The sequence below is a fragment of the Panthera tigris genome, chromosome C1 (genome assembly GCF_018350195.1).
Source record: "Panthera tigris isolate Pti1 chromosome C1, P.tigris_Pti1_mat1.1, whole genome shotgun sequence".
Classification (NCBI taxonomy): Eukaryota; Metazoa; Chordata; class Mammalia; order Carnivora; family Felidae; genus Panthera; species Panthera tigris.
The window spans coordinates 157,791,341-157,814,001 of record NC_056667.1 but is presented as its reverse complement, the minus strand read 5'-3'; the positions used below and the strand labels follow the sequence as shown (position 1 = coordinate 157,814,001).

The following is a 22,661-nucleotide window of genomic DNA, read 5'->3' as shown; positions in this document are numbered from 1 at the left end:
AAAAACAGACTGATCAGACTGAATTTTCTGTCTGAATTTTCACTACAGAAAAATGTTTACGATGGAGTCAGGTGGATTAGTCTATATATTTTACAAAAGTATAAAATTATATATTGTCACTCAAATAAAATCCTAATATATGAAATGTCCACCATTTGATGGTAGGGAAAATGCATTCAGGAGTTTGCAAGGAAAGACACTGATCACAAAGAAACCTTCATAGAAAAAGTCTAACACCTTGATGTTTTCTGAAGAAGCAGAAAAACCTCAGAACAGGAAGTGACCATAATATAATTCAGATGAACTGGAATGGAATTATGCAAACAGGGAACAAAAAGTCCATTGAAAATGGTAAAAAGTGGGTTGCATTTAAACTCCTCTGTGGTTAATTGGTTAAAACCACACTGGTGTAACCACTTTCTGTTTCAGATTCAAAGGCCCTTTTCAAAGAAAACAGTAATTTAGTACGTTTTGCTCTGTGCCCTATGTTATCAAAGATGATTCTGATATAATGAAATTTTCTAGTGAAATTGAATCTGATAATGCCCCTCCAATTACCATTGTATTTCCATTCTGAGTAGATGCCCCTGATAGGAGAAAGAAATTTCAACAACTGCCCTTTTAAACTATCAGTTTTTAGCTCACTTTGGAGGCTTAGGATAAATGCTAAATGCCATTCGGCCCACTCTGCAAAACAAAATTGTTTCCAGTTTTCCAAATAGTGACGTGCTAGCAACATCCAAAACACAACATATTGTAAACAATTAAATGTACTCACAAATGGTAAAAATAATCAGCCTCACCTTGAGTGCCTTCTCAACACTCTCAAGCAGAGTTCTTACAACAATCCTTAACTGCTGGGTTTACAAAATGGCTTTAATCTTTTCACTTTACATCTCAAACCACTTTCTGATCCCTCACCTCCTAGTCCTGAAAAGATATTCAGTAAATTTCCCAGTCAGTTTTAGAACTGATTCAAGGGATTTCCTATCTATCGGAACTAGAGCTTTCAGTTAGAAATGCCAAAAGAATCTAGATTATCTCCATTCTGTTGCCTGCAGGACTATAAATACCACCTCTGCCTTGCCATGGAAGAAATCAATCATTTGACTCTTATGGGTTCAGGGGCCTTTGGTATAATCTAGTATTTTTCCTACCAAAAAGAAAAAAGTCAGCTCACATCCTTAAAAAATACTATGTTCATGTCTTTATATTAACAATCTTCCCTGGATTCCATGTGTATTCATCTGTAAATGTATATTTGATTACCAAAGGGAAATAAATGCTTCTTCCCTAAGCACTTGGAAAATAAAGAACCTCCTGGTAGTTAAAGGGTCAGTAATACAGGTGTAGTAGCCCCATCCTCCTGGCTTGAGGGTTTGTATATGAAAACTCCTAAAATACAGTCTGTGTCCTCCGAGAGTTCCCACTGCAGATGGATATGGTGGCTTCACACACCCCCTAGAGCCTTGGAGCGCTTGGGTAGTATGGGAGTCCAGGAATCAAGCCTGCCCAGTGATCCGGGTCAGGACACACTACGTTTTTTCCTGCACTGAGCAAAAGTACTGGGGCAACCCTCAACTGCCTGTTGGGTAGTTAGTGCCAACACTTTAAATGGATAACCTCAGGGCTGCGAATGAAGGTGGGTGCCACATTCACTAACAGAACATTCATAGCATGTAAATGGGAAAGTAGTATGGAACTGCTTCTTCCTTCCTCCTCAGGATAGGTGCCTTGGGACAGTGCCTCACATGAGGCCTAGAAACAAGTAAAGTATTATCTGATACTTTAATAATGAAAGCTCTTTGGATAGTGTTTGAGAGAGGCTAAGAAACCCATACTCCAGTTTTATGAAAATAGGTCTCCGCTGGAGTCTGGGGATGTAATTAAAGGCACTATATCTTGTTTCATAATTTTAGCATCCAGTGGGGGAGAAAGGTTGCCCACAAGGCTGGCAGATCATTTGGTATTTTGGAGATAAGCTCTCTCTATATCACAGAGGGAGTAAGAGAAATGGCAAGTAAATAATGAAGTGAGATAATCAAACAGGAAAGAAACTAACAAGTGGATCTGTTGTCTCTTGAAGATCCCCAAAATTAAGATGGTAGGCATTCTACTCTCTGGAAGCAATGATCAGAAGAATTTGTTAGTTCTCTCAGTAAGACCTGAGTGGGCTGAATGTCATATCATTGGATCAGCAAAAGTGAAAATGAGTGTATATGGGAAGAATGCTAAGCAGAGTTGTGGCATACCCAGCTGCACTGGAGGATTTTTAGGAGAAGGGCATAAAGACCTTGAGGGTATAGCCTTATTCTAAAATACTTTTGCATACTTTTTTCTCATGGGGAGCAAACAGCCAGACCGAAATGGAATTATTATTTTACTGATAATAGAGGACAGTATTACCTTAGGAGCAGATAGGGCTGAAAGTCATGCATTACTAAACTTGAGGTCATTGGAATCATATCATTTCATTTGTTCAGCAAACATCGATTACACAGCCAGAATTAGCCAAAATAAATTCATTCATAAAGAATTACGACCCTTTTCCTTGAGGATCTACAATCTAATTGGAAAGATGGGAGGACAAAAGAAACATAGGAAATAGCAAAAGCCAGTGTTTGCTTCTATATGCAGAATAAGAAATAATCACACAAAAGCACAGGGTTTTGGAGCTAAGGGACTGAGATTTTCTATTCTAACCCCTTTTTTCAAGAGGTGAGGAAGTTCAGGTCAAGTCCTACAGAGATGAGGCTAATTCTCTGACTCCAATGGGAGAGCCCTACCCGCTCTGCACTGTGTTTAAAATGGCACTGTGTTAAAAATGCAGAACAGTAGGTGGGACAGAGAGTTTTGGTCAGGGAAGCCTTGGTGGGGGAGGTAAGAAGCAAGCCAAGTTTGGGAGGAAGTCTGGGGATGAAATTGAACTCAATTGGTGAAGAGGTAGAAGACATTTCAAAGTTTGGACACTAGATGGGCAGTGCAAGAAGCCAGACTGGGCAAGCTGTGTAGCCAGGAACTCAGAAGGCCACCAGAACATTCCCATGTGCTCCCTCAGCTTCCTCCTTTAAAAGGCCAAGAACAATTCTTTTAGTCCCTCTTCCAACTTTAACTAGGGTATATTCTTTATAGCCTAAGACTCCAAATTCATACTATTTACTTTTGTCAGTTCCTCATTTCCGTCTTACTCTCCCTTCCAGGCAGGGATTTAGTGGATTAAGATAGAATCGACTACTGGATCTACAAGAACACCTGACAGCCTCCATGTCATTTCTGAAAACATGACAGAATTCTCCAACCTGACTTGGAGCATAAACTTTGAAAACTAAGGAGTATATAATATGCTTATTCATTTCAGGATTGCTTTTTAAACCAGGAATTGCAAGTTCCAGATGCAGAATATTTTCTCCCAGCCAGGGAGTGAGCAGTTTTTATAAGGGAATGCAGAGAATGTTGACCTCTGTATAGGAAGTGGGGGTCAGCCAACGTGAGGTGAGTTGGGTGAAACACGTAAGACATTCCACTGAAAAGAGGAACTAGTATACTGGTCAGGAAGGTTTGGGAAACATTGCTGATACTCTAACCAAGTAAGTATGGAGTTTTATAATGCACATGAGCATATAAAATGTTCTTAGAACTTCTGGGATAAATAAAACAGCTTGATTTTGTTTAAGCCCATGTTTCCAAACTTACTTGGACACAGACTCTTTCTTGTGTCAGTGGAACCAGGGCCCTGCAAGTGACATCCTTGGAAGTGCTGCTGTGAGAAATCAGTACAAGGCGCTCGGAATGGGTGGCAGAATCCTCATCTCAGCTGACTCAGGGGAGACACCCAGAGCGCCTGATTGTCAACAGCACATTTGAGATACCTGTAGGCTGTCGTTTCTGTAGAAGTCAGTGTCTCAAGCTGGGGAAATATAGTCCTCAAGTTCAGCTCTTCCCAGAGTCTTTTACTCAGGAAAAAAGTAAACAAGGATGAGATTTAGGGATACTACTTTCTTCCAAAGTCTTAAGCAACTCTTTCATTTCCAGATGGTTTTAAATCATTTTTTAAAGCCTGGGTGTAGGTGTGGTGCTCTCTGTGCTAAGAGACAAAACAAAACAAGAAAATTAAAAATGTAAAACTACCGTGGGATAGACTGCCTGGATTTACCCTGGATTTAGAAGGCCCTGGTAGGTGGCTTGAATATAATAGAAAAATCCACCAGAAGAAAATGGAAGCAAATTCTACCCTTGAAGGAAATCAATCCATTCCACTAATTTGAAATTCTAGTACCTTCCATCATACTTTCCTGGCTGAAGATTAATTCTCAGAATTCATTAGTGTCACCACATTAAACACAGGTTGTTGCAGCCATGTGCTGTGATCTCCCAGCCTAGCTTCTGCCAGAAACAGGCAAAAAGGAGACATTTCTTAGCAAGAAACAAGGTCTGACTTCCGTATTGCTCTCTAGAACTGGTGGGGCCCGTGTTCTTTCCGTCCCCAAATGATAACACTGTCGAGACACAGCTGCCTTGTCACTGTAAACTGCCATTTCATAACCAAAAAATCAGATGGCTGAAAGAGGAAGCTATTTATCAACAGTCACAGGCAGATGTTTATATGAATAAAACACACTTGATAAAGAGCAGCTGAAAAGTCAAAAACTAAAAATACTGGTGAACTGGGTGAGAGAAGCAGGAGGGGAAGCAATCCTGTTCCATGCAAAACTAGATCAAAACTTGGGATTTGTGTCTCTTCTAATTTCCTTTTTAATATTCTTTTATACTTTCCGCTGTTTTCCTGTGGGTTTAGATTGTGAAGTGTTTGCACTGGTACATAATATCCAAACAGTTTTGATCAGAGCACACATTTCCCTGCCTCGTGATGCATCTTGCTGCCCTGCAGTTCCTATCATCGTCAGACAGAAGCCTGAGTGACAAAGAGGCCTCTGCATCAAAAGGAGAAAATCCTCCAGGGGATATACTAATTATAGGTTAAATATTGGAGCCCGTGGTGCTCTGTCTTGGAAGGAAATTTCCATTCTGAAAGACAGGACTATGACAAACAGGCATTTTCCCAAGATGACTAATGCCTCAAAAGAAGGCAGGCTGAGAAACTTGACAATGCATATGTATTTTAGAGAAACCTCACCTTTCCATTTGGTGGAATATTTAACTGCATTTCAGTTTTCATGAAGTTGACAAATATTGCATGTGGTGGTGTTTTAAAGTCTTGCTGGCAAGGCTGGGCTTGCAATGTTAACTTCACACCTGGGATGAGAAAGTGGGTTCGTAACCTAAAACATGTAAGTGAGAACCAGAAGCACCTTTGCTTTAGTCAGCAAGGTAGCTCTGTGGTTATCAATCAATGAGAAATACTATTTGCTAAAAGTAAAAAAGCCCTGAGAATGTAGGACAGAGGGTTTTAGAACAGGAAGCTCTGGGGCACCTGGGTGGCTCAGTCGGTTAAGCATCTGACTTCCGCTCAGGTCATGATCTCACAGTTAGTGCATTCAAGCCCTGTGTCAGGCTCTGTGCTGACAGCTCAGAGCCTGGAGCCTGCTTCAGCTTCTGTGTCTCCCCTTCTCTCTGCCATTCCACCCCCCCCCCACCGTCCCCCACTCAAAAATAAATAAATGTTAAAAAAAAGAAAAAGAAAAAAAAAGAACAGGATGCTCAATCTCCTTTTGAAAGGGGTAACAGGCACAGATTCTGTGTGGCAAAGTCAGAGATAGACTACAGGGCTACAGGACAATAGGGCAGCTGCCATCTTGCCTCAAATGCCAGGGCAAGGAGAACCCCGATGCAGGCTTAGAAAACCATCAAGTCAGCCCAAGCTTTAAACAAAGCAAACAGCACCAAAAGTCCAGAGTGAGCTCAGGGGAACCCAACAAGGAAACAGAAAGAGAAAAACATTGCATTTCCTGTAACCTGAGACAAAGAAGAAATAACTTTTCTCTCCCAGAGAAAACTCAAAGGTGAAGAAGGCAACCAGAGAAAAAGCATAGGGTGGTTGGAAGCCACAAGAGAAAATCTAGGTGGATAGGGACAGAATCTTCCTCCAGAGTTAAGGAACATACACTAGGGTAGCTAGAGAAGGATCCCATGCAAAAACAGGGACCAGGACTGGAGGACCTAAGGGAGAAAGCTGCAGTGTGAAACCCCCATAACAGACAAGAGCTGCAGTCTACGTGACATCTGTGAACAAGTGTTCTTTACTTCACCCTTATGTTTCTGACTACAAGATCAATAGTAAATAATTAGAAAAGCCCAGACTAACTGGCCATGTTCTTAAGGAAGGTGATGTGGTAACAAAAATTCTAGATCCTCAAGTACTGTTTGTTTGGGGAATTTGCTGGGGGTCACAGCTGGGAGGGACCAAGGGAAGAGAATATACTATGGACAATGGGCAGAATTAATTTGGGAGGAGGAAAAAGGAGTCAAAGTGCCAAGCAAAGAGATGAAGTGAGGAGAAGTACCAAGTAGAACCAGGCCAGAGTCAAGGATCAAGTCTAGATGGGGACACAAAGGCTATCCAAAAAGAAGCCAATGGAATATGTGGTGGCAGGGGAGGTGGTTTTATTATGATTGTTATTGGCACTTCCTTCTTTGGTTTAATCTGCACTTTTGAAGTATCATATGGCAGCTGCAGAAGACCAGGGATGAGTATGGCCTCCACTGGATATGCCATAGCCAAGAAAGATCCCAAAATTTGTGTCCTACAATTAAGGCAATCTTAAGGACTGTAATCAATGGCCCCAAGTGACCACCTTCTTGCTCCTATGTTTTGTTTCTTTCTTCCTTGGTTGGGAAAGCACTTTGCACTTAAATATTTTTCCAGGCAACTCTACTCATGTTGCTCAGTTAGGACACCTGAAAAAAAATGAGCCATTACACCACTGCACAGCCCAGTGACTTGCTTACTGGGCTGTTCATCTGTGTTCAAATCCTACCATCTGATTCGAAGGGCTGGGAAAGGCGTGATCTCTGGGTGATGGGAATCCCTGGATGCCTCCACCTCTCAGGCTGCAGTGCTGCCAGTTCCCAAGGATCTGGGCGTTCGCTGCTCCTGCAGGTACTGCCGAGTCTCCTCTACGCAGCCACACCTCTGCCTCATGGGTCTCTGTGAGGGGCTGGGGTCGGTCACAGGTCAGCCATAGACTCAGCCACCAAACCCAGCACAGGGATTTTTTTCCTTTAAAGGTCTTCACTTCAGGTCTTTGCTTTCATGTGAAAATTCAGGAAATATTTGCCTGAAGCACCCCAGGAAGGTGAGGAGTAGTCAAAGAGGGGAGTGATGGCTGAACTCAGAAGGAAGTAGTTACGGAAAACGTGGGTGAGCCAGGGCAAAATAATCTAGATGGTGGCAAGTCCATCTAAAAAAGATATCAGGGACGCCTGGGTGGCTCAGTCGGTTAAGCATCTGACTCTTAATTTTGGCTCAGGTCATGATCTCGCAGTTCATGAGTTTGAGACCCACATCGGGCTCTCTGCTGACCATGCAGAGCCTGGTTGGGTTTCTCCCTCCCCCTCTCTCTCTATACATTCACATAGCATATGATACATAGTTATATATTAAATATTATCAACCTTCAATATTTAAAATTGTATGTTGATTTATTTAAATAACAATGTGCTCAATCTCCAAACCCATTATTCTCCCAAGTGTGACACATGTACTCACTCATTTAAAAAAAAAGTTTGGTGCCTAGTATTGCAGCAGGATCATACAAATAGGTTAAAAGCCAGAGATCGAGGTCAAACTTAACTCTACTTTTTATGGATATGTGTTAATATGCAAGTTAATCAAATTCTCTGGGCCTCGGTGTCTTCATCTATAAAACAGGAATAATGTCATTGTGGGGAGTAAATGAGATAATCCATGTATGGTGCCTGGCACATAGTGAGCATTCAATAAATACCAGCTATATGGGCCAGCCACTGTGCTAGGTGCTGGGGATACAGTAAGTCAGTCCATTTGGGGAAGACAGCCATGGCATACCCAATTCCCAGCAGGATGAGTGGTATAAAAATAAATGTTAATGTGCAATAGCTCCTTGAGTTAGACTTGAATAATACTGTGTCCATAAATTAGCTACTTTTTCTCAATGCAATTCCCACCACTGTGAACAAAATCCTTGTTTGACAGATGCCCTGATCAGAACTTACAAAGTTCTGGAGGAAAGGGCGGACTTTGAGGGTCTGACAATTCAGCAAAAGCAAAGAACTCTGGCATTTTCAAGTTCAAGCCCTTAGGCACTCCTGTTTTTGAATGTCTGGTTAATTTCTTTGATTCAAAAATCAATTTCCATTTTGACAAACAGTTATGGTCTGCTTCTTAGTCCAGGCTTAAGAGCTGGGGGATATATGAATTCTAAGCCTTCCCTTGATCCTATTTGCTACCCTACCCAAATTAAATCCATAATTTCCATTTGCATGCATTTTTTTCCGTCTAAGAGGAAGCAATGGACAGCACCCAGCCATCACCTATGAGAAATCAGCAACCGGTTCCATAGTGCATGACTATTAGAAGCCCAGGACTATCCAGGACTAGAGTGGGAGCTAGAAGAGTGCAAAACAAACACAACATATTATATACCTCCGTAAGAAACTTCTCTTCCAAGGTAATACCAAACTTACATATGTGACATATTTAGTAAACCCAGTGGGATTGAATTTATTGATTTATTCAAACACTTATTAGGTATTAACTATGAATGGTGCTCCACCAAATGCTTGTGGGGAAAAGATGCCTAGAGTGAGAGGTTAGCCTTCATGGAATTTACAAACAAGTAGTAAAATAGACATAACCATAAATAATAATTGAAGGCCAAGAAGTGTAAGCAGTAGAGTAGTTCAGGCCAAATAAACAACTGTAGCTAGAAGAAGTGTTTCATGTGAGAAATGACACTTGGGACTTAAAGTATGAAAGGGATACTGACAAGAAGTTCAGGAGAGGGGCATTCCAAGTGGAGGATACAGTAGAAATAGAAGCCCACTGGTAAAACGTGTGGCCCATATGAGAACAGACCAGAACAGAACAATGCAGTTGTAATAGAGACAGTGGTGAGAATCTGGCCAGGAACATCTTATCCAAAACCTAGAAGGCCATGCTGGCAAACTTTGGTTTTCCTTCGTAGCCACACTGAACTGGCTTTTTTGAGCAGGGAGATAACACAATTAGATCTTTGCTTTAAAAAATGAACAGGCAGGGGTGCCTGGGTGGCTCGGTCGGTTGAGCGTCTGACTTCAGCTCAGGTCATGATCTCACGGTTTGTGAGTTCATAGCCCTGCATCTGGCTCTGTGCTGACAGCTCGGAGCCTGGAGCCTGCTTCTGATTCTGTGTCTCCCTCTCTCTCTGCCCCTCTCCCACTCACGCTCTCTCTCTCTCTCTGCCTCTCAAAAATAAAGAAATGTAATAAAAAAAATTTTTTTAATGAACAGGCACCACATTATAGAGTAAATCACAAGGAGGGAAGAGGGGATCCCTTTAGGAAGCATACAGTCTGAATTAAGGAAATGGGAAGGGAAAGGTGATGGTTGTAGCTGTGAAACTTGAAGGCAAGTCAGGAATGAATAATGATAAAAGAAGGGGTGCCTGGGTGGCTCAGTCAGTTAAGGATCAGACTCTTGATTTCAGCTCAAGTCATGATCTCACAGTTTGTAACATCGAGCCTCAAGCCTCATGTTGAGCTCCACGCTGAGCATGGAGCCTGCTTGGGATTCTCTCTGCCCCTCCTCTCCCCTTGCTCTCTCTCAAAAATAAATAAACTTAAAAAAAAAAAAAAAAAGAAGAAGAATGGGCCATTGGTGGAATCTTCAGCCAACTTAGATTGAAATTTATAGGATGTACCTGCAGCTAAACCTTGGCAAATATCATAATCTACTTTTTATCTTCACTACCTACATGTAACCTCTTTCAAAGGAATCCAGGTCTTACCAATTCAATAGTATCTTTTTACTCTTCATTCTATTCAACCTCTTTGTTCGAGTTGTCATTGATGACCACTGTTGACCTGCCTCACCTTCATGAAACATTTTCTTTCTGTGCCTGAAGTGATGCTACATCTCTTCATCATTGTCTTACTTCTCTGACCACAACGCTAGTTTATTTTCACTACCAGGTAGAACAAGATGACAAAAGAGAGGGGACAGGATATGCAAAGACAAGGAGGAGATGAAATAAAATTACAGTATTTATGCCCACAGGCTTGGAATTTGCTGAACAAACAGACTTTGCCTAGTGGATCAAATAAACTGAACTAGATAATATGGACAGAATTTTGCATCCTTTGGAGATGGATATCCCTATTAGAAATTCACAATCTCAAACAAGTCTGTAGATTCTGCTAAAAATAAGTGGGCTTGACTGGTATGTGCATGTCTGGCACTAAGTGCAAATTAAAAGTGTAAGAAAACCAGCAAAAGCTATTATATAAAATTTATAGTTGATTAATGACTTTTATAATAGCTTTAATATAATTCATATGCCATACAGTTCACACTTCTAAATTCAAAAAGTTTTAGTATATTCACACAATTATATAACCATTATCATAATCAATTTTCTGAATATTTTGATCACCGCCAAAAGAAACTCCATATCCATTAGTAGTCACTCCCCATTTTTCCTCAACCTCCTCAGTCCCAGACAACTACCAATCTACTTTCTGTTTCTATGGATTTGCCTAATTTGGACATTTCCTGTTATATATGTGGTCTTCTGTGACTGCTTCATTCATCCAGCATAATGCTTTCAAAGTCCATCCATGCTGTAGCACATACCAATACCGCATTCTTTTTATTGCTAAAAAATGTTCCATTATATGGATATACCACATTTTGTTTATGCATTCATCAGCTGATGGACATTTGGGTTAGTTCTACTTTTAAGCTATTATGAACAATGCTTCTATAAACATTTATATACAAGGTTTTTTTTAAGTTATTTATTTATCTTGAGAGAGAACATGAGCAGGCGGAAATGGCAGATGGAGAGAGAGAATCCCAAGCAGGCTCCATGCTGTCAGTGCAGAGACCAACGCAGGGCTCAATCTCACAAACCGTGAGATCATGACCTGAGCTGAAATGAAGAGCTGAACGCTTAACCAACTGAACCACCCAGGCAGCCCTGTATATAAGTTTTGTTTGTTTGGTTGTTTGGGTTTTTTTGGCTTTAACCCAGAATCAGGAAGTGTATACAAGTTTTTATGTGGACACATATTTTCATTTCTCCTGGATACGTATTGCTGGATCATATGGTAACTTTATATTTAACCTTTTGAGGAACTACAAGACTATTTACTAAAGTGGCTGCATCATTTTACATTCCCACCACCACTGTATACAATTGTTTTTAAAACTTCACCTTGTTCTACAGACAATTTAAGGCATTCTATAACACTTGTTTAAGGTATATGCAATAAGACAAAATAAAAAATAATTATAGGCAGAAGAGAAAATGAAATGGGGTGCCTGGGTGGATCAGTCAGTTAAGTGGCCGACTTTGGCTCAGGTCATGATCTCACAGCTCCAAAGCTCATGAGTTCAAGCCCCACATGGGGCTCTGTGCTAACAGCTCAGAGCCTGGAGCCTGCTTCTGATTCTGTGTCTCCCTCTCTCTCTGCCCCTCCTCTGCTTGCACAGGCTCTCTCTCTCTCACTCTCTCTCTCTCTCACAAAAATAAGTAAACATTAAAAAAATTTTTTAAAGAAGATAAAATGAAACAAAGGGGAAATTAGGGAATAAAAATAGAATTTAGAGTACCAAATAAATTACTTTGGTAGAGTGGCCACAAATTTGGCTCTGGGCTCTGTAGCAGCCAATGTGAAGGGAATATGCAGCCTGCTCTATATTTCTTAAAATCCATGATTTAAAACAGACTAGGTGCTTGTAGAAATATGAATATATGATGATGACTGGCAAGGAGACTAGAAATAGAGGTTTCCTGGGTTTTCATATAAATTACTCTATATAAGGTAATGAATACTATTTCCCTCCAATAAACATAGCCATGAGTTTCACAGAGTTGTTTCTTATCTTCAATCCCAACTGATATCTTCTATCAAAGAATTATATAGTAAAAATATTCTCCCCGGATGGCCAATATAAGGAGGCACAGAGAGCTCTTTGATCTTAGCCCAGAGCTAAATCTACCAGTTACTTGGTAAATTTTTATAGTCAGGTCCCCTGATTCTTAAAATGCTGAATGCAGATGCTGGCATCCATCAAGGAAAGGAAAGGCTGGGTGCCAAGACACCATGTACAGTTGACCTTTCAACTTCACGGGTCCACTTATATGTGAATTTTTTCAATGAATACAGTATAATACTGTAAATGTATTTTCTCTTTATACTTTCTTAACATTTTTCTCTAGCTTACTTTATTGTAAGAGTACAGGATATAGTACACACTATACAGGATATAATACACACTATGAGTTAATCAACTCTTTATGTTAACAGTAAGGCTTCTAGTCAACCATGGGCTATTGGTAAAGTTTTGGAGTATCAGAAGTTATACACAGATTTTCAACTGTGTGAGGGGTTGGTGTCTCCAACCCTCACATTGTTCAAAGGTCAACTGAACTATTCATTGCAAAGAATGGAAAGAAAATTGCTGAAAAATTTAGCCCATGGATGAAAAGCAACTCAAAGAAGGGAGCAATTTAATCCCACAGGTGGAGTTTGGGAGAGGGCAAGAAGAGAATTGAAGCACAACACAAGTGGGAATGGAAACAGCAAGACTGTCAAATTTGCTTTTTAAATAATGACAATGCTGGTTCCAAATTTCAGGGCATAGTACACAGTGGAGAGAGATTAGACTGAGAAGGAAAATCATGGCCAAGACTTTCAATAATCTGGCATTGTGTCTGCCCACATTTAGCACCCTTCCCTTGATGTGTGCTTTTTTGGTAAAGACTTACATAGACTAAACACTGGCTGATTGCCAACTATATGAATATTATTGATGGTATAAAATCAAATTGGGGAAGGGGTGCCTGTGTGGCTCAGTCGGTTGAGCGTCTGACTTCAGCTCAGGTCATGATCTCGTGGTCTGTGAGTTCGAGCCCCATGATGGGCTGGCTCTGTGCTGACAGCTCAGAGCCTGAAGCCTGCTTCTGATTCTGTGTCTCCCTCTATCTCTGCTCCTCTGCCACTCATGCTCTGTTTCTCTCATTCTCAAAAATGAATAAATGTTAAAAAAAATTTCAAAAAAAAATCAATTTGGGTAAAATAAACTACACTGGGTTTTCATTAATACCCTAAACACTACTGAAAAGCCTGGAGATGGCACAAAAACAGACAGACACTCAGATCAATGGAACAGAATAAAGAACCCAGAAATGGACCCACAAATATATGCCCAACTAATCTTTGACAAAGCAGGAAAGAATATGCAATGGCATAAAGACAGTCTCTTTAGCAAATGGTGGTGGGAAAACTGGACAGCGACATGCAGAAGAATGAACTTGGACCACTTTCTTATACCACACACAAAAATAAACTCAAAACAGATGAAAGACCTAAATGTAAGACAGGAAGCCATCAAAACCCTTGAGGAGAAAGCAGGCAAAAACCATTTTGACATCAGCCACAGCAACTTCTTACTCAACACGTCTCTGGATGCAAGGGAAACAAAAGCAAAAATGAACTATTGGGAACTCACCAAAATAAAATCTTCTGCACTGTGAAGGAAACAATCAGAAAAATGAAAAAGCAACTGATGGAATGGGAGAAGATATTTGCAAATGACATATCAGATAAAGGGTTGGTATCCAAAAGTATAAAGAACTTATCAAACTCAACAACTAAAAAACAATCCAGTGAAGAAATGGGCAAAAGACATGAATAGACACTTCTCCAAAGAAGACATCCAGATGGCCAACTGACACATGAAAAAACGCTCAACATCACTCATCATCAGGGAAATACAAATCAAAACCACAATGAGATATCACCTCACACCTGTCAGAATTGCTAACATTAACAACTCAGGCAACAACAGATATTGGCGAGGATGTGGAGACAGAGGATCTCTTTTGCATTGTTGGCAGTGTTGGTGGGAATGCAAACTGGTGCAGCCACTCTGGAAAACAGTATGGAGGTTTCTCAAAGAATTAAAAATAGAACTACCCTACACCCCAGCAATTGCACTACTAGGTATTTATCCAAGGGATACAGATATGCTGTTTCGAAGGGGTACGTGCACCCCAATATTTACAGCAGTGCTATCAACAATAGCCAAAGTATGGAAACAGCCCAATGTCCATTGACAGATGAATGGATAAAGAAGATGTGGTAAAGATATACAATGGAGTATTACTCAGCAATCAAAAAGAATGAAATCTTGCCATTTGCAACTATGTGGATGGAACTAGAGGATATTATGCTAAGTGAAATTAGTCAAAGAAAGACAAATATCATATGACTTCACTCATATGAGGACTTTAAGATACAAAAGAGATGAACATAAGGGAAGGGAAGCAAAAATATAAAAATAGGGAGAGGGAAAAACATAAGAGACTCTTAAATATAGAGAACAAACAGAGGGTTGCTGGAGGGGTTGTGGGAGGGGGGTGGGCTAAATGGGTAAGGGGCATTAAGGAATCTACTCCTGAAATCATTGTTGCACTATATGCTAAGTAACTTGGGATGTAAAATAGATTAAAAAAAAAAAAAAAAGAGTACACTAAATGTGATGAGGAAAAAAAAAGCCTGGAGAAAATATTGTCAGATAATAAGTAGCTGTAAATGTCATGCAAATCAGGATTTTGTACAGCTATTCGCAGCCTTGGTTTATGTTCCTGAGGACACAAACCATTACCATGCCTGTCACCTGCCATCCTTCTGCCCAATTTCTCAGCAAGAAAAGCTTCCAAGGGCAATGAACTGCAATACTTAAATGACTGCTTCTGTTGCACTTTGGACAGACAGTTCTTCCCAAGGAAGTGGCCACCCAAGGAAGCCAGTTAGTGCTGAGCCTCTGTGCTTTTAGGCCAAGAAATGAACACTTCACCCCCTGGGGACGTCAATCCAGTGCCTTGTTCAAGCACTAAATTTTTGAAAGATAAAATATTTTTCTTTTTTAGGCAAGGGAAAGAGTAAAGACACCAACCGCCAAAGAGAGCCTGGGGAGTCCTTAATGCTCTTCCATTAACATGAAGGAGCAGAACAGCTCCATCTATTACATCAAAGCCTCATCAGAGACCCTAATCCTTTATGAAAGGAACTCTCAGGCAGCCAAGCCTTTAATTTGCTGAATAATAGGCCCTCTGATTAACCCTTGCAAAGCAAAGTACAGACGTTGCAGGCAACAAATGTTCCCAAGCGGTGAGAGAGAAAGGGGGCGGGGGCTGGGATGGCTCCTACTCCCGCTGTTAGTGAACTAACTCTATGCATAGGTTTCTAAATGGTTAGCTTTCTGTTTTCCCATTTTCATTTCCCTGTTCGCTCTCTCTCCTGGGAATATGCTACTTCCATTCTCTGAGACTTCCTGTGTCCTGAGCTTTAAGCTACTGTAACTCAATGAAATGCATAGACAGGTGATGTGGAATGACTTGTGTTGCCAAATCTACTCATAGTAGTAAATCAGTGACATGAAAGGCTCTTTCAATACCATTTACCCACCCCCCCACTCTAGGACAAGCCACTTGTGCTCTGTGATAAAGGACAGACAGAAAGAAAAAAGAGACAGAGAGAGAAAGAAAGAGACAAAGAGAAAAAGAAAAGGAAAAGAACAGAAGAGAAAAGACAAGACAAAAGAAAAGAATAGGACTAGGACTAGGAACCCACAAGTAGGAGAAAGAGGAAAGAAAAAAGGAAGAGAAGGAATAATGTCAGCTCAGGCATTTCCCCTATCTGTTCTAATTAGATAGACGTCTAGTGTTAAAAAGAAAAATAGACAGAGGCACCTGGATGGCTCAATGGTTGAGCGTCTGACTTTGGCTCAGGTCATGATCTCACAGTTTGTGAGTTCCAGCCCCACATCAGGCTCACTGGGGTCACCATGGAGCTTGCTTCAGATCCTCTGTATCCCTCTCTCTCTGCCCCTCCCCCACTCACACTTTCTCTCTCAAAAATAAATATTTTTTAAAAAGGTGGATAATCCTTTTTGTGGGATCCTATTGCTGGAGGAAGACAACTGTATACACTATGTTGCCAAGGGACAGGTAACAGGTTAGATAGGTCGTGGGCTTCACACTAATGTACATTTATAAATCATATACATATTGGACTTTCTGCTCATTATATCAGATAATGAGATGAATGATTGAATGTATGACACAGTGGTCAATTATCACGTGGAGGATATAAATTCTATTGTGCTGAGGACATTAATCTCTTTATTGATCTGGCTCTGAAAGCAAGGATCATAAATTACAAGCCTTCAATAACTGTATGATAAATATTCTAATAACAAAATGCCACCAGGTCCTGTTTCCCCAATAAATTTCCATATGGTTTCAGTTAAAGAAGTAAAATGCAGAGAATTTTTACTTAATTTTTATTTTATTATCAAAAATTATATGTAGAATGAAGACCATACAGAAAAGCCTATCTATCCCAAACAGTCATGTGCTGGAGCCAGCATGCACAAGGTTCCCTAGATATTGTTACATTTTCAGGAATTTTGTGAACTGATGGATGTTACATTGGTAGCCTGAAATTGGCCATGGGGGGGGGGGGTATTTTATACCACGGAAATCAGCAAATGATACGAATTAGCCCCCTAGCCCCACCCAGACAATTGTTAAACATCATTGCTCATGGACTAGAGATGCTGCGGAAAACTGCCTGATAATTCAAAAGCACTGTGTGATATGGGTAGAAATCTCTTCTTACCACCTTTTCTAATTCTTTTTTTCCTCATTTCCTGCCTTCTGCTGGATAAAAGTTTTCTAGAGACCCTTTTATCCTTCTGTTGGTTTAGAAACTAGACATTGTTTTCTTATAATTTTAGTCATTATCCTACATGTTTAAAATGTTTGCTGAACTATAAACTTGCCAGTAGTTCTATCCTCTTTTTGAGCACAAGAATCTATGCATGCCTTAACCACGAACTGAATACTACTGTCCCCCCTGAATTTTATGACTATTTAGATTTATTTCACCCCAAGTCATTTCTTACAGTTAACAGTTACACTTTGAAAATATTCTATGAAATTATTTCATTTCAAATGAATTTCTGCTTCATTTGTGATGCCAGCAAGTTGTCTTTGTTAGCCTTAGAGTTTGTGTGTTTTGAAATTTCAGTTGGCAGGCTCACTTTGAGGAAGAGGAGGAGAATTTTTCCCTTTCCTTCTCACTTTCTGTGCTTACTCTCTTAGTGTAATGACTTTGGGGTTGTGTCTTCTTGGCTCCCTAGGTCTCTAGCCCAGAGCCAGTTCTTAGAATGGAATTTTGTGCTCCTATCCCACGGTTTTATCAGGTATATGAAAGAGCTCATCACTGTGGCAGCAGAAGGCCCAGCCACTTATTTATCCTACCATTCTCAGGCAGAAGCTGCCTAAGAGCCATAGTCCTGGCTGATGGTCAGCACCTCCCTAGGTGTTGGAGAACAACAGAGGAAATTGCTACAGTCAGAGCACAGGATCATATGACCTATCCTTATCCCATTCTTTTCTTCAGCTTTTCATCAGCCAACAAGAACTACTCCACACACTGGCTTCAGGCAGGAGTCTAACTCTGGACAGTCTTCCTTGGAGCCCTCTTAGTCCTTTTAACCACAGGAGCCAAACTTCCAGCTATCACTGCTTGCTTCTGATCCCGGCAGATTTAGGACTTCAGCTTAGCTGAGTGAGCATTTTGTGTTTTCATTCCACTCTGATCTTAGAATTTAGATTCCTTCCTTCCTTCCCTAATATAATGTTTTTGGCCTTTGTTATTTAAAACAAGCTTTTTTAATGCTTATTTATTTTGGGGACAGAGAGAGACAGAGCACAAGTGGGAGTGGAGCAGAAAGAGAGGGAGACACAGAATCGGAAGCAGGCTCCAGGCTCTGAGCTGTCAGCACAGAGCTCGACGTGGGGCTCGAACTCACAAACCATGAGATCATGACCTGAACTGAAGTCAGATGCTCAACTGACTGAGCCACCCAGGCACCCCTGGGCCTTTCTTTTTTATATGTGGCCTGTCATTGTTACATTTTTGGAAAAGCATAAAGTTAAAGATCCCCTTTGACAGATATTCTTGCCTGGAAACATCTAAAGGCAAAAATCCTTCAAATTCAAAGTTACCCAATAATTTCTTCTGCTTTCCACCACCCTAAGTTGTTTTCCTTTGGTAATTAATATCTACTGGTGCGAAGAATGTATTAATAATGTATATGGCCAAGATTAGCAGCTGTGAGATGTTCCCTTGCTCTTATTTTATAGAGGAAGCAAAGTCTACGTCATAGGTGTCAAACTCCCCCCACATCTTGATTCTCACCCCTCACACCTGCATATTCCCCTAAGGCAGCCTTGGCAGGCCAATGTTTACATCAGAAGGAAATTGTCAGCCTGTAGAATGTCATGTCACTGACCATGGTCCTGAAACATCATGAGCCATGAAGACATAGGTGTTTATCTTAATGCTGGGTTCAGAAATGACTTCTCTTCAACCTTTCCCTGGAATTCTGAACCAGGAGATAGAGTAGGTGGTGGTGGAAAACAGGACAAGTGATGTGGCAGGGGGATATGGGGAAGGGGGCTACGAAATGAAGTACAATAGGCAGAAGCTGTTGGAAAGGAATATAATCACTGAGACTGCCAGGGATGATTTATTTTGACATCATTTTCATGTATTCAAAGCAACCAAAAAAGAACCCATAGCTAACCATGTCTACATAATCCACTTTTAACAAACTTATCATGTTTCTGATGCTTAAACTTTTATTTTTGCTTTGGGCAAGTACGTTGGGGGAGTGCATTTGACCTTTTTTTTTTTTTTTTTTTTTTTTTTGCCTCATATTCTTTTCCTTAATATTATGTTTTCAGTTCGGAGAGATTTATAAAGACCATGAGTCCTAATATTCAATTTCTAACTCAAGTCCATCATATTGCTGTGTATGCTTTTGAAGGTATCACCTCCTCTCTGCAATTTTTAGTTCTTCAAAAGGAACTGACATTTACTGAGCTCCTGCCATGTGCTAGCAATGTGCCGAATATTGGGGATAAAAGCAAAAAAGACACATTCTCTGTTTTGGAACTAGACAGTGGTGGTTGTAAAAAACTGTGAATGTGCTGAATCACACATTCCCTTTAATGGTTCCCTTTAAAATGGTCAATGTTTATGTGAATTTCACCTAAACATATGCACACACACACATGCACACACCATACAGCAACATGACCTTGGGTACTGAACTATGATACAGACGTTGATTTGAATCCTAGCTCTGTCAGTTTCTAGTTGTGAGACATCAGGACAGTCACTTACCTTCTAAGAGGTTCACTTTCCCAGTAGTAACCTGTCTCATATGGCAGGGGTTAGGATTCACTGAAATAATGCATGTAAAGTGCATTTCACTGTGTCTGACACATAGCACGCTTTAAATAAATCTTACCACTAATATTATCTGTACTCCTCACACAGATAACCCCAGATTTATTCAACTACTTTTATTTTAACTCTCGGGTATCTTTTAGGCTGTACTTGATTTGGTTGAATGTGACTTTCTTTGGCTAAATGAGCTTTGCCATGAGCAACGATTTTCACATAACATAGAACTTGGCTATAATTAAAAAGAAAAATGAATTATAGGTCCACAAAAGTATATGCTACCTTTATACAGATATCCAGTTCAGGGTCATAGAAAATATCTCTAAGTGATCATGATCCTCTATCCTGGACACAGACGCAGAATCCTTCTAATATAGCGTCCTAGCAATCAGGTGGACCATCCTGGGATATGAGATGACACCAATTTGCCATCTCTTTGTATATAGTTTATTCCTCTCATACAGACACATATGACCAAGACATCTTAGCACAGAATATGTATTTGATTCTTGAAGTCCTCAGTAAAGTCAGAAAATATTGGTAATGACAGAAATACCCCTCTTCTACAATTGGGCAGTAAGCTTGGGAAGAATTTAACATAAACCCTTAGTATCTGAGACATATTTCTAAAAAAATAAAAGGGAAGAAGGAAGGAAACAAGGAAGGAAGCAAATAAGGAAGCAAATAAGGAAGAAAACACTATGGCCTTATGATATAATACTAACACTTGACTTTGTGACGATGTTCTACTGAATTAAATATCTTGGGGCACCTGGGTGGCTCAGTCAGTTATGCATCCAACTCTTGGTTTCAGCTCAGGTCATGATCTCACGGTTTTGTGAGTTCGAGCCCCATATCAGGCTCTGTGCTTGGGTTTCTCTCTCTCTCTCCCCCTCTGTCTCTGTCCCTCTCCCACTCATGCTGTCTCTGTCTCTCTCAAAATAAACTTATAATTTTTTTTTTTACATTTGATTCTCACTGGTAGACAGGTGGACACTGCTATCCTCACCCACAGCTAAGGAAGTAGAGGCTTGGAGAGATTAAATGAGTTAAGGTCATATACCAACCAAGTCATGGACTGTATTAGTTTCCTAGGGCTGCTGTGACAAGATAACACAAACTGAGTGGCTTAACAAGAGATACTTATTGTCCCACAGCCCTGGAGGCTGGACGTCTGAGATCAAGACTCAAGGCTGGTAGGGCAATGCTCCCTCAAAGGTGCTAACAAAGGATCTGTTCCAGGCCTCTCTCCTAATTTTAATTGTTTCCTGGCTTAGAGCAGCATAAGGCATTCTCTCTGTGTGCATATCTGTGTACAAATTTCCCCTTTTTATAAAGACACCAGTTATACTGGTTTAGGGGTCCACCCTACTCCAGTATGATCTCATTCTAACTAATTACATCTGCAATGGCTCTAATTCCAAATAAGATCATATTATGGGATATTGAGGGTTAGGACTTCTACGTATGAAGTTTTAGGAGACATAATTCAAACCATAACATGGGTTGATCAAAGCCAAGCATTCTGTACAAGCATGAGGAACACTGCTTGAACCTAAGGATTTAAGCTTTGGGCTTCTCTTAAAGGCAAGAATTTCTATTATTCACTAAAATAATAGCTTTTTAAATAAAACTCTTCTTTCAGAAACATTCAATAGTCCTTCATATTAGAAACCAATTATGGGGGGCGCTTGGGTGGCTCAGTCCGTTAGGCGCCCAGCTTCGGCTCAGATCATGATCTCATGGTTTGTGAGTTCAAGCCCCGCATCAGACTCTGTGCTGACAGCTCAGAGCCTGGAGTCTGTTTCAGATTCTGTGTCTCCCTCTCTCTCTCTGCCCCTCCCCTACTCATGCTGCGTGTGTCTCTCTCTCTCTCTCTCTCTCAAAAATAAACATTAAAAAAAATTTCAGAAACCAATTATGGGATTTTTTCCTCCACTCATTAGCCTGGTATGATACCTATGTCATGTATTTGATGAGGTTCCTTATTTCCTTAGGAGGTTCCAAATTACAATACTAGAAGGTTGGCTGGAAGCTGCACACATATCCAAAAGGAGATGGAAGATCAAGAGAATCTATGATTACTCATTATATTTAATATCACTCTTACAAATTTCGAATCTATTTAAAAAAACGAATCAGCCCTTTCCTCATTAGTGCCAACAGACTATGTCTGTTATTTTTATCCCTGCCAGAAATCATCAGTGGCCTGTGATAATATAGTACTAGTGACATGAGCCTTCATTTCCATTTTTAATTAAAATTCTTACTGACCTAGAGCCAGATTTCCTTCTGCACTAGAGCCTGTGGAAATTCCACAGTGGAAACTACAGTAGCCAGGGAGCAGAGGATCAGGCAGGAAGCCGGGAACTTCACACTGTACCAGAAGAACATCACAGCTCTTAAGAGAAAATCCAGGGGGGTGCCTGGGTGGCTCAGTCAGTTGAGTATCTGACTCTTGATTTCAGCTCAGGTCACGATCCTAGGGTCATGGGATTGATCCCTGCATTGGGCTCTGCATTGGGCAGGGAGCCTGCTTGGGATTCTCTCTCTCTCTTCCTCTGCCTTTCCCCCCAGCTTGTTCTCTCTCTCTGTCTCTTTCTCTCTCTCAAAAATAAATAAATAAATTTAAGAGAGAGAGAGAGAGAGAGAGAGAGAGAGAAGATCCAGGAAGGGTGTCAACCTGGCCCCTCCAAGCTCTCAAGTTACTTGTCCTTACTTTCCCCATCCCGCCGAGGCCCTAGATCAGCCTCAGTGAGGATCATGAATGCCCCTCCTCATGATCCACTTCTGTTGTGACTTATCATCCTATGGATGCTATTGGCTCTCCTTCCTGACTCTCACACCTCTTTTGATGGTACCACTATGGAGTTAAAATATTTCTCACAATTGTTGAACTCTCAGTCTGTATCTCACTTAATTCTTACAACACTCTATAAGGTAGCATGATTTCAGACTGCAACCTGTCTGTACACTGTCCACTCTACTTAAGGATATTGTTCTGGTACTATCCTGCGCCCAGGGCTGCCCTATTAGAAGACTACATTCTTAGCTTCCTTTGTAGCTAGTTGTAGCCATGTGATTGAGTTGTAGCTAATGATATGCTCCATGAAATGGTCAAAAGTTTTCTTAAAGTAAGCAAAATTTCTCTCTCCTTCCAGCTGGCTATAATAAGTAGGTCAATGTTGGAGCTA

At 40.6% G+C, this 22,661-nt stretch overlaps 1 long non-coding RNA gene across 2 annotated transcripts in view; it reads left to right on the top strand.

Moving 5' to 3' along the window:
* The window catches only part of LOC122240947, a 47,712-nt gene that overhangs the window by 13,994 nt on the left and 11,057 nt on the right, over positions 1-22,661 (top strand). Inside the window, exons 4-5 of one of the 2 annotated variants that reach the window (XR_006220766.1) lie at positions 3,359-3,492; positions 8,440-8,606. This is a non-coding gene — a long non-coding RNA (uncharacterized LOC122240947). The remainder of the gene's footprint in view (positions 1-3,358; positions 3,493-8,439; positions 8,607-22,661) is intronic. The other variant, XR_006220767.1, reaches the window with a different exon arrangement.